The sequence below is a fragment of the Oryctolagus cuniculus genome, chromosome 2 (assembly GCF_964237555.1).
Source record: "Oryctolagus cuniculus chromosome 2, mOryCun1.1, whole genome shotgun sequence".
NCBI lineage: Eukaryota > Metazoa > Chordata > Mammalia > Lagomorpha > Leporidae > Oryctolagus > Oryctolagus cuniculus.
This window is the reverse complement of record NC_091433.1, coordinates 71,583,738-71,596,647: the sequence shown is the minus strand read 5'-3', so window position 1 is coordinate 71,596,647 and position 12,910 is coordinate 71,583,738.

Sequence of the window (12,910 nt, the reverse complement as noted above, 5' to 3'; positions counted from 1 at the left end):
ACCTGCAGGAACTCAATTATCTGAACCGTTAATGTTACCTTCCAGGGTCGTGCGTTAGCAGAAGGCTCGTTTCAGGAGGCTGGAGCAGGGGTACTCGCGGTGTGGGAACTTGCGGTGTTTTAAATCACTAGGCTAAACACCCAACCATATCCATTCAAGAATTCTGAGGTAATGATAGTGGTGCAGTAAACCAAGTGCCTTGTGGTGTACAAGTGCACAGATCTATCCCCCTGAATCTAGCCCTGCTAAGTAATGAACTATAATAAGTAGAATTCAATTTCAAGTACAGAGAACAAAAAAACACAATGAAGCAAAAAAGAACACTATTTTTAAGTTACTCAAGACTAGAGAATCTATTTCTAACAAAGAATAATACTGATTTGAAAAGCGTAATTTACTGTATGTTATGCAATTGATCAATGTTAGATTTGCTATACTTAACACCATGGATTATAAGAAGTATTTGAGGACTTAGATTTCAAAAATTTAAAAATGTGGGTTTGTGATATCAAATACTAGACTTCACATTTGGAGAACTGTTGCAATTATATATGACTGCTGATTGAACAGGCCATGTGAATGTGGGCCTTCATGAATTGCTTGTGTTACTTTTAACTTCTTTTCTTTTACTTATCAAAATGAATGCAAAACTTGAAAGCTTAGATACTGTGGCTGTGACTATTAAATTGAACAAAACTTGGCTGCTTGAAATATTCCACTTGGCTTTGGGGGAATTGAATAATTTTCTGGGAATACAGCTTCAATTTGTTTGGTTTGAAAAGGGCATTCCCATTATGTATTAATATGCCCTAGAAATTTGATTTAAAAATCTCTAAGAATCAAAATCAGAATAAACCTATCTACAAAATGGTGAAGACAGTTTGGATTGTTCCCTCCTTTCATTTTTTTCATTTCTTCAAAGGATTTAAAGGCAACTGTGATTATAACAACCGTATTAAGATTGAAAGACTTTGGGATAAGTTTCACCTGGGGTGTTACAAAAATGCAGTTTCTGGGGTTTTGTTCCAGATCTACTCAATGAAACTCTGTAAGCAGGCCTCTAGAATCTGCATTTTTTATGCTTTCCAGATGTTTCTTACACATATTAATGTTTGGAAACCACTGCCCTTGAGATTTTTAACTGCCATTAAATAGAACTTCCAAATGGATAGAGCCATAATTTCTGAATTATTATTGATTAAAAGAATCTGCTTTTAATATACAATTGCAAAAATATGTGGTGTATGGTTTGAAATGTGTTGCCTTGCTGAGAAGAGAAGGAAAGTCAGACTCCTGAGTTGGTCAGGTTTGAAATTCAGCTGTGAAATTTGATGGCTTTTAATTGAATCTAAATTCCAAGCAAAATGTGTGTCTGGGTTCCATACCTCTCCTCTCTGACACTATTCACTGTCTTGAGGCTACTCTTCATGCAGCAAACGGCTTATCTTTACTCCCAGAACTTCCACTGAAAGACCTGGGTTACCAAGTCAAGAGCTGCAGACTTCTCCAGGTTTCTCGTCTGAGCAGTCAGTGACATAGCGCTCTATCAGCTGCAGCTTGCCACTGATGCAATTTGATCTTTCCAGGGAGGATTAAAAATATTGTTCTCGCCCCAGTTAGAATGTTGCCACTAAGCTTCAATATGTCAGAGGCTTTTTCATTTTCTCGGTGCCAGTGCTGGCTGGGATAGTAAGTGACAACACTGCAGTATTTGCATTATCTTCCTTAGCTTGCACATTTTTCAACCATGTCAGAGAAGAAGTGATTTGAAGGAAAATTCACAGAGAATATAAGAAGGGCTCCTCGCCTGTGTTCCGAAGGATTGCCGACAGAATGGAAAATTCCCAAAGGAGTGCGTAAAGCCTTCTGTGCTAAACCTGCACCTCACCTCAGTGAGTCTGTCCACTCACCACACGTTGATATCATCACATTGTCTTAACATTGGAGGTCTCAGTAATAAATCTTAAATTACCCTAAAATGAGGCCTCACTTAGCAGTCAGTGCATGCCCAAGTTAAAATGATTTTTATAATTTTTATAAAAACATGTTTATAAAAACACTTTGTGGCCGGCGCCGTGGCTCACTAGGCTAATCCTCCGCCTCGGCGCCAGTACTCCGGGTTCTAGTCCTGGTCGGGGCGCCGGATTCTGTCCTGGTTGCCCCTCTTCCAGTCCAGCTCTCTGCTGTGGCCAGGGAGTGCAGTGGAGGATGGCCCAAGTGCTTGGGCCCTGCACCCGCATGGGAGACCAGGAGAAGCACCTGTCTCCTGGCTTCAGATTGGCGCAGGCGCCGGCCGTAGCAGCCATTTGTGGGGTGAACCAACAGAAGGAAGACCTTTCTCTCTCTCTCTCTCTCACTGTCTAACTCTACCTGTCAAAAAAACCAAGAAACAAAAAAACAAACAAACAAAAAAAAAAAACACTTTGCGCTTGTCAAAGTGTTTGCGTACACATTGTCTCACAGAATTCTTGCCCCAATTCTATTATCTATGCAAGGCTGTCCTATTACCTCCACTTTGTGGATAAGGAAAAGGATTCTCAAAAGTTGATAATCAGTGGAGCCAGATTTGGGCCCCAAACTTCTGAACTCTGAATTAAAAAAAAAAAAAGCTTTGGAAGGCAAATTATTGTAAACTGTTACCTGGTTTCTGAAAGGAAGAGTGCCATTGTTGCACCTGTTTTGTTGCATTGTCTTCATGTTTATGTGCTGTTAGCAACATCCAGCTCTGAAGAATAGGATGACAACTCCTCTTTCCATTGTAAGAGATGGGGAAATGGTCTTCCACACTTTAAAATGTATTTTGGCTATGATTGTTTTTGAGGTCAACATTTATAGTGTTCATTCATTAAAGAATATGTTTGGAATTTTAATAGCCATTGTGTTTCAAGGTACACAATGATATGCTCTTAAAATTTTACATATTTCATGTGCTGATTTCATTGGCAGACATTCTAATCCTCCCCTGTTTACAGCTTTCTGAGCAGTGAGATTTGTCAATAGATCTGAGTAGTTTCTCTGTCCGGAAGCATACAATAATATTGGTATAGGATTCTGTGGTCACAACGTATTAGGCATTAAAATTCTAATACCTCATGCTTGTGACAAAGGATGATAATAGGAGCTGAAAAGCCACAATAAGAATCTATTTTTCATAGCAAAGATTGTAATGAGAATGGGAAAAGCTGCAGAGTGAACCCATTCTTATTATGTTTTGCAGCCAAATTTCCTCCCTCAGCGTGAATTGTATTTTCTGGCCTCTTTAATCAGGGGTGTTCCATTTGAAGGAATTTCTTATCTAGCAGAAAAGAAATTCCATTTCTGAGGACCTGTCTAGTAAGAAAATCTGTTTCCTTATTTAATAAATAAGGAATAAAATCAGAATAAAAACCACTATTATAGAAATTGCAGTTTGATGATAAATATGTGTGTGTGTGATGATCATTGCTAATTGAAAATAAACAGATTTGTAACAGTTGAAGAAAAAAAGCACTCACATTTCCCTTCCCTTTTTGCAGTATTTACAAATAACCTCAACTATAAGCTCTCTGCCCTAATTATTTTGCTTTGTGTGTCCTAAGGCTTCCAGCTGTGATTAGTGGAAAAGAGTTTAGTAAATGTTGAAAGAAAAATATTTTGTTAGTTTTTTGGTTGTTAAGACTGCTTTAGGTATTTTAGATTTCTGTTTTCTTCTTGGAAAGTAATTATTACTATTAATGTCTCAAATTGCTTTAGGCAATAATAAAGTATATTGCCTCATTTATTTTACTCTCATTGTCATTTGAGGAAGTGAACTGGCTAAATATCCTTGTGAAATAGTTGGTGTTCTTTGGAAACTGCCATAATTGATTTTTTTTTGCAGTCTCAAATGTGATAAAATGCTATTAAGCAACCAATGGAACTCAATAGGGAAAGCCAAACCAAAGGCAATGTTGTCTGTCCCAATGCTGTCTGAATGCAATTCAGAGCAGAACTTTCCTTGGAAGTTGCTTTGGACATGATAATGAAGGATTGAAAAGTGAGATCACTGGTATTTTAAATACCACAGATACTGATGCTGTGTAAAGATATTTAGGCCCAACAAAGCCAGGAAAACAAAACAGTAATCATCAGTTTTAGAAATTCCAAGTCATACAAGATACCATTTGTGACATGTTTTTGGAATTGGAACATTTCTTTCTTTCTCTTCTTTTTTTTTTTTTTATAATTTTTAATTTTGTATAAGGTGAACACATTTCATGTGGTTCACTCCTCAAATGGCTGCAACAGCTGGAGCGGGGCTAATCCAAAACCAGAAGCTTCCTCTGGGTCTCCCACATGGGTGCAGGGGCCCTAACACTTGGGCCATCCTCTGCTGCTTTCCCCCGCTGCAGTGGAGAGCTGGTTCAGAAAAGGAGCAGCCGGGATAGGACCAGCACCCATATAGGATGCTGGTGCAGACTTAGCCTACCACGTCACAGTGCTGGCTCTGTCCTTCTTTAAATTTTTACAATGACATGATTTCAGTTGATTTCTAATCCTTCTTTTTCTTGAACTGCTTTCCAATAACTAGTCACTCCTGGTGTGTCCTTACTAAGATGTTATTTAAGGTTTGTCTGTTCATGGTACATTCAGCTATCTGTATAACTTCTGTTGGCAAAAGGAAAGGGAGCATGTGAAAGATATTGGGGATGGGTGCGTAAGGTTTGACAGCATGAGGAAGAGGAACAGGGCATTGGGCCCAGGTTGGACAAGACAGCACATGTGTACATTAGAGAGATTTTTCAGCAGGGTGAAAGAGTATGTTTAGCAGACTGACATTTGCAATATTGTGCAGGGGTGGGACTGGACAATGATGGGAGGTGGGAAGAATGTGATATTTGGGTGGAGAATAAAAACTTAGAAATTGAGTCCCTTAGTTTTCTGGGTTTGCATTCTTCTGCCACATCAATAAGAGGTCAATGTATACTTGCTTCTTGAGCAAACCTGTTCACGTGGTATGATTCTGTGACTTTCTCTGTGTTATTGACTTTTAGAGTTCTAAAAGCTTAGGCAGCCATCACAGTGTAATCAATATTTCTATTATAGATAAGAAAACCCCAGAAGGATGGCCTGCATAGTTTAATCTGTATACAATCAAACACAGATTTAAGAATCTTTTGAACATAATGTTGAGATTATGTCTCAAATTTTCACTTTCTATTTATTCTTTCTTATTTTACTACATGTTGAGATGAAATTCAACCATAGTATGTTTTAAATTTTGAAACAGGAAATATCATCCATTCAACTGCTATAATTTACAGGGAAATTAAACAGCTGAATGATTAATGTAGTAATTATTGATAAAAATTGTCTTAGAACCCACAAATCAATCTGGTTATTCTATGTTGAATTCTATAAATTGATTGGTTTTACTCAACAGGAGAAGAAAAAGAAAAAACAAAGTGTCAGGCAGAAAAGGTGAAAATGGAGGGAACAATGCAGCCACTGTGATAAGTTTACTTTATTCTATTCCAGACTTGCCTTGAATTAGTACTATCTCTCTTAGGACTACAATAACGTGGTGTTCTACACTTTAACACAGCCCTAAATTGTATGTGCTCTTCAACTATCACTAACTATCACTAATCTGCTATGGAAATACTCTAGCTCCACAATTTATCGTGACTTTTAAGTCTTTGGAGTTGTTCTTATTCTGATTTGATATAACAACACTTAATTCATCTTTGGTGTTCTTATGCAACCAGTGGAAGAACAAATATTCCTCTGGAAGATTTAGAAGAGACATAACTACAACTATGCCAGGGTGTTTTAAGAATTAAGATATTGAGATTTATCTCAGACATGAATAAATTTGCATTCACTTCAAACTAATGTTAACAGAAAAATAATAAATTTGTCTAACTATACCAGTACAATTAAAAAATCTTGATATTCTATTCTTTAAATTTCCAGTCCTAGTTTGTAGGCAGTAAAGAGCATTTCCTTACTTTAAAAAATACTTGAATATAGCAACTTTCAAGGACCTAGGTTTATTGGAATAATTTAATGGAAAAATTTATGCTCCAAAGCATTCATTTTTCTTCCCAAGCTTTGTGGTTTCCAATTTCTCAACTACTGAGTGGCTTTTAGTTTGCATGGCAGAACAGAATCTTCTCAACTTTTTGATTCCCTTAATAAAATATTCAGTAGAAAACTAAGCCAAAGTTTGTGTGAACCAAGGATGTGATCTCATCCTATTCTTCTCCTCTTGGTTATTGAAATGCAGTCATTTTCATATGTATTTGTCTAAGTAATAAGCTGAAAAATTAGTTGTCTTTTTTGGACTAATTTGTTTCAAAAGTAAATAAGCCCAGGTACAAAAGGAATGACATTTAAAAAAATAAAGTTTCCTGTACATGATAGCATAAACCATTGTAAGACATCAAGACTAATAACATACTCTGCCTTGACTACCGCATATAACAGTATCTGGGGGAAAAAAAAAAGCCCTGGCAGAGATGATAGATTAAATATTGTATATTTATTTTTTATCAAAATGGATAACCAAATTGATGTTTCTGAGTTTATATGAAAGGATGTTAATTGATTAAAATGCAATTTTCTGTATTCCATTCATGTGGATACTGGTGGAAAGGTGTAAGGTAGTGACACAATTTCAGAGTTAACCTCCAGGGGCCGCTCTAGGCCACACTTTGGATTTTAGAAGCCGTAGACACTGAACATCTGTTCTTAGCTGTAGGTAAGGACCCAACTCTTCTGAGCACTTCTTGCAAAACTGGGAAGTCCTGGGTCACCATGTTTTTCCTATGCAGTGGCCTCTTTTTAAGCTGAACTATTTAGCTCTACGAGAGTCAAAACTACACCTGCAGAAGATAATTCTTAACTACTCTCGAAGTTCTCTATTACTCAGGCAGTCACTGAGGACTGTCAAGAGTTCCCAGGGTTGGCGGTGGCCTATTGTGAATCTTTAAGCATATCTCACTCCAGAGCGGCTCCAGTTCCATCAGCTTCTTTCTGTTCCTTGTATACCGCTCAAACTCTATTGTATTGGGCCAGCTGTTGTCTAATTTACCACATAATACAGAGATTAACCTGAGATACTGTTTTGTAGTCAATGACACAAAGGTTGATGTGTAAATTAGTATTTATAATGTTACAGACCAGTAGGCAAGTGCAAGCTAGAATACCATTTTGGGCAGGAATCTGCTCCATGAGTTACAGCCTTTCTGTTGCATGGGAGCATGCGTTTTGAAGTTGGAAGTGTTCTTAAATGTCAGAGTTTCATCTTCAGGAGGAGATAATTGAGGATTAGGAAGATGAGGTAGCTCACACAGTTATTTTATTCAACACCAAGTCAACTTATCAGACACCCTTGGTCAGATGCAGTTCCTTTCAATAAACTAAGAAACCTTAAGACTCTAGTTACAATGAAGATGTGGCTTCTACTTTGAAATGTAGACCACTGCAGCTGGAAATACTCTAAAGAAGCTGTCTCTGCAGTCCTCTGTCAAAGTTACCTTTGACTCAAGTGGATTGTGTTCAAAACAACTGTATTTCTTCCTGCAGTGAATTTTGTTTGGACTATAATATAGGCCATGGTCCCATTCAGTTTTGAAGCATGTTGATTGTAGGTAGCTATATTTATTATAAGAGTTGAAAGGAGAAAACCATAAAAATAAAATTCTGCTACAAGTAGGACACTATTTCATGTGATTTGGAATTGTGGAAACTGAAAGCAAAAATAACCAAAAGCTCCTCTAATCTTTCTTAAAAGAAGTCCTAGAAAAGAAAGAATGTGGGTTCCTCCTTCTCCACAGTGATATCTAAAAATGGACACTGCTTTGGAATGTCTATGAATATTCCAAATAGAACATCTCTCTTTCTGGGACAGAGTATTATATTTATTTTATGCCCCATCCTCTCCTCTGTTAACATGATCAAGAAGAAAGGTACGTATTTCCCACTTGAACCAAGATATATGCACTTTTCTTCTCCCTGTTTCCAAGACAGTACATTGTTGGGAAGAAGTGAGTGTGCAGAAAATGCGAAGAAAAAATCCCATCATCACTTACTTGTCTACTGCTTTTGACTCTCGTGAGATGAAGTCTAACATGACTTCATGCGTCCAGAAGAATCATCTGGGGCTTATTGAAAACCATTCCCTAACCTGGATCCCAGAGAGTGTCCCCTTCTGGAAATTCCATGGATGATGACTCATATGACTCCAGATATTTTGAAGACATTGTCCAAGACACATTTAGAAATGTGGACTCCTGCTGGGGCTGGTTTCATTACGTTTCACGTTCCTGACCATAGTGCTCTTAGTGACTTGGAATTTCTTATTTCCACATTTTTTTTCTGATGTTAATCTTCATGATTTGATCTCTAAAAGCTGACTGAAAATATTTTGAATAATTACATGTCCAGGAGAAGAGTCCTTGGAAACCTCAGAGGAGATCCAGAATTTGAGTTTTTTTCCTCCCATTGAGCTGTGAGGGAGACACAGATACTGCAGGGATGCTGCATGGGACGCAGAGAGGGAGAAATAGCCTTACTCTTTCCCTTCCTGCTGTCCTCCAGTCTTTTTCCTGGGCTGCCCTTCTGTAGAACCCAGCCAGAAACCAACTGTGCCCCGGAAACACAGCTTGCAGGGGTCTTGTCCAGGGATAGAGAGGAGAACAAAGGACAGGAGAGGAATACATTGAATCTGAGGGTAAACAAGCCAAGAACTTAGAGCGTAGTCTTGGCCTGCAACAGAATCTCAGGCAAATACTTTTCCATCACTGTTGTTAAGAGTCAGAGCTAGGGATCACATGGATACCTCCTCTCCAGGGAGCTAGGTTTCTCAGAAGAAAGGGCACTTTTTTTTTTTTTTTTTTTTTTTTTTTTAACCAGGTAAGCTTTTCAGTTCACCTGAGCAGCAGGACATGCATTTTTAAGTAGAAATACCTGACTCACCTATCAAACCAAGAGTTGAGGCCTCAACTGAGCTGTCTGATCTATTCCTCATCTACCCTGTCATCATTTTCTGTCTGTCCAAGGGCATTTGGAATTTCTGATATCTTTCCACCAGTATGATTGCAATGCTGAAGAAAACTATGATAGGATCCTTTGGGGAAGTTAAAAACCAAACCAAGCAAGCCAAAAAAGCAAGCAACCAGCAATTATAATAACTGTCCACCTAAGAAGGAAAAGATACAGCAGAGCTGCCTTGGAGAAATCTCCATGGAGAAATATCCCCATTCACACTTTCAGATTCCCTTCTGGACAATAAGGTGGGGGTATTTGAAGTCAAGTGGTAACTGAAGAATTTGGATTCCTTCTTTCAAATTACCAAGCTGTATAAGGGCCAACATGTAATAAAATCTGTGATGTATACATCAAACCAAGTCAGTGACGATTATAAAAGTCACAGCCTGAATGGGGCTCCATAAATTCACACTGTGGAGCGTTGTCTAAAGGGATTTGCACCTTCAGTTCAACACAGACTTCAAAGGCTCCTCACACTGAGCAGGAGAAGACAGGCTGCGTGTGACCAGCACCTGGCCACCCACCTTCTCAGGAACAATGAGAACTTTGGATGTGCCATTGCACACTGGTCCACAGAATAACATTTATTACAGGGAACTTGATTCTAACTTGAGTTTTTACTTAACGGGTTGTTCTGTTTCAGTCAAATGTAACCTTTTCTTCTTGCTTTGTGACTGAGGACCTGGGCCAGGGATTCAAGTTAACTTTGGTAGATTCACCATTGCTTTTCTGCCAGCATTATTTTTAAAAATATACATACTGCTTGCTCTGTTCAATCCATCATTTTACACTTGAAAAGGTCATGGATCTCTCATCAGGAAATTTTTGAGAATGCTTTCCGGTGATTTATCTTTTGTTGCATGCCCTGGTAGAGATTCTCAGGAAGTAAGGCCTGTTACCGTCTTGTAAGGTCATTCCCTTGCTGTCCACTGCAAAATGAGTACCAGTAATGCCAGTTTGAATTTGGAGCGTTCTCTTAGATGATTTGAAGACAGGAAAGGGGTTGAAGGAATGATTGGATCTGTGTGGTGATTCCCACGGGTTGGGCAGGTAATCTATGGGAGAGAGCACCCCTGGTGGGTGCTAGAATGTCAGTGATAGCGCTAAAGTTCAAATTTGTTCCTCTAATGTTTGACTCAAAAAGGTAAGCATGTCTTAATATCAAATAATTTATCATCCTATTATATTCAGATTCTGTGGTTGTTTAAAAACCTTTGGTATGTTATATGTAAATGTTTTTGATTCCCTCCTAAAGCTTCTTACGGATATTAAACATTCTAAAAGACACTGGTTTGGATTCTATGATTTCTTTGTGATAAAAGACAAACTCAGATACTGGATAGGAAGTACTTACAATGCCCATTCAATTGTAAGCATCTCATATTTTTTCCATTGAATGACCACACCACCTAAAATATGCCAAATATATGTTTTCTGTTCCTTCTAAATATACTCTTACCTAAAATCTTCGGCCAAGGTCACTTTCTTTTTTTTTAAGAAAATATTTATTTTATTTATTTAAAAGGCAGAGTTAGAGTAGAGATAGAGAGAGGGAGGGGAAGAGGGAGAGAGAGGGGCCTTCCATCTGCTGGTTCATTCCCCAAGTGGCCCCAACAGCTGGGGCTGCGCCCAGTCGAAGCCAGGAGCCAGAGGTTTCATCTGTGCTCACATAAGGGTTCAGGAGCCCAATGACTTGGGCCATGTTTCACTGCTTTCCCAGTGCTTAGCAGGGAGCTGGATTGCAAATGGGACAGCTGGGACTTAAATGCACCCATATGGGAAGCTGGCATTACAGGCAGTGGCTTAACCCATTACACCACAACATTGGGCCCCAAGATAACTTTTTTGAGAACCACTTATTGCATTTCTCCTGTTATGAGGTCCTATATAGGCTGCTGGGAATGATAAAATGAATAATACAGAATTCCCCTACTCAAAGTTTCCAAGTACAGTTAATTTCCTGGCATTAATTTCTGCTTGTAGGGTAGAAATACTTAGTTCACTAAGTAGAGCAGAAGTTTGTATAAAATCAAGTCAGCAGAGTATTACACCAGAGAACCTTCCCAATTTGGTCTTCTGTCCTGAGTGGTATTTTTAGTTTCATGGGGAAATTGTTCTACTCCCAATAAACTTTCTCTCCATGGCATCTTTTAAGCCAGGCATTTAGTTGTAGGATGTTGAGCACTTGACTGGATCTCAAGTCTGTAGTAATGTCACCAAAACAAGGACTAAAATTCAGTCAGGCTTACTATTAAGTTTCAAACCAGCATTGTTAACAAGCCACATAAGTTACAATAGCTTATTGTATGAGTAATATAATGGGAATTTGAGCACAAATAACTAAGGATGTCCTGTCTCTAGGATTACCAGGTGACATGATGAAGTTTAGTGTCTTTGGAAATGCTTATGTGGTCCTTATTCATGCTTAAGGATGCAGTTATTCCTCTTAACTATGGAAAGCAGAGTCCACATGCCTTTAGCTATTCTTTTACATGATGATATTTCAAACAGTTCACGGAAAATGGAAGTACAAGATAAATGTATTTTGTTATAAGAAATTTTAAATCCTTGCATTTTTTCCCTTAATAAACATTTTCCATAAATGTTTTGAAGACTGCTCACAATTGCAGTGTTCCTTCCATTTAAAAAATTTTATTTTTAAGTTGGAGGGAGGGAGGGAGGGAGGGGAGAGAGAGAGAGAGAGAGACAGACAGACAGACCAAAGCCAGGATCCTAGAACTCCATCCGGGACTCCTGTGTGAGTGGTAGGTACCCAAGTATTTGAGTTATCTGATCTTCTTCCCCAGTGTGCAGGTTAGCATGAACCTGGATCAGAACTTGAACCAGGCACTCCTAATTAGGATGTTGGCATCCCAAGAAGCAACTTAATCCAGCAGTTCTTCTTTCTGAGCCATGACAGTGACTGAAGAGAATACCAGAATCTGTTAATAAATTATACTTACAGATTTTTTTCTTTAAAAATAGTAGTTAAAATTGCAAGGAAATTGTGCTGGGAAGTATTTAAATTATGTGTCCTTTTAGAAATATGCTTTGGCTCAACAAATGATAGGATAATTTTTTTCCTAGTTCTCAGATAATTAAAACTTATGTTGTTATGAATGCTTGTTGAACTAAATGTAGGGTGAAGTCCTTTATTCTGCAATAATTCAAATAATTTAGATTAGAATTTGAATTGGCTTTTGTGGTATCACCCTGCTTGATTTATTCATAGTAATTTTCAAAACTGATTATTTTGACTACTTTCCTCTAAGAGATAATTTAATTTTCTTTTCTAATTTCTCCTCTCCCTTGAAAGTAATGTGGTGCACTGGAATGAGAATTGGATTACTGTTTTTGGAAGCTTGTATTTTATTCTATCCTTCAATATCGACTCTTAGCAAACCTTTAAAGCTCTTTGATTTCCATTTCTCCATTGATAACATGAGACTAAATATACAGCCTCATGCAACTCAGTCTCAAATGGGAGAATTGATATGAAAAGATTAAAACTGTTTTATAGTCATTGTCTATATGCCTATCAAACAGTGGTCTATTTATGTTTAATTTGTTGATCTCTTTATTTAGTGGAACATTAAGCCTATGATTATGAAGTAAATTAAAAATATGTTATCATAAAAGTTAAAAAGAAAGAAGGAGGAGGGAGGGAGGAAAGTGTCATTATATTCTTAGAATTGCATCTGTGAACTACTTGTAATCTGTTTTCTTTATGTAAATAAAAACATTAAAAAATAAAAAAGGAACTTCAAGAAGATGTTAAATAATTAAATACAGATGATCAAAAGTTCCGGTTAGAAAGGGGATATGTTTTTGAAATCTATTGCGCAGCAGAGTGAGTATAGTGTTAATAATGTGATGTATATTTCAAATTGCTAAGTGA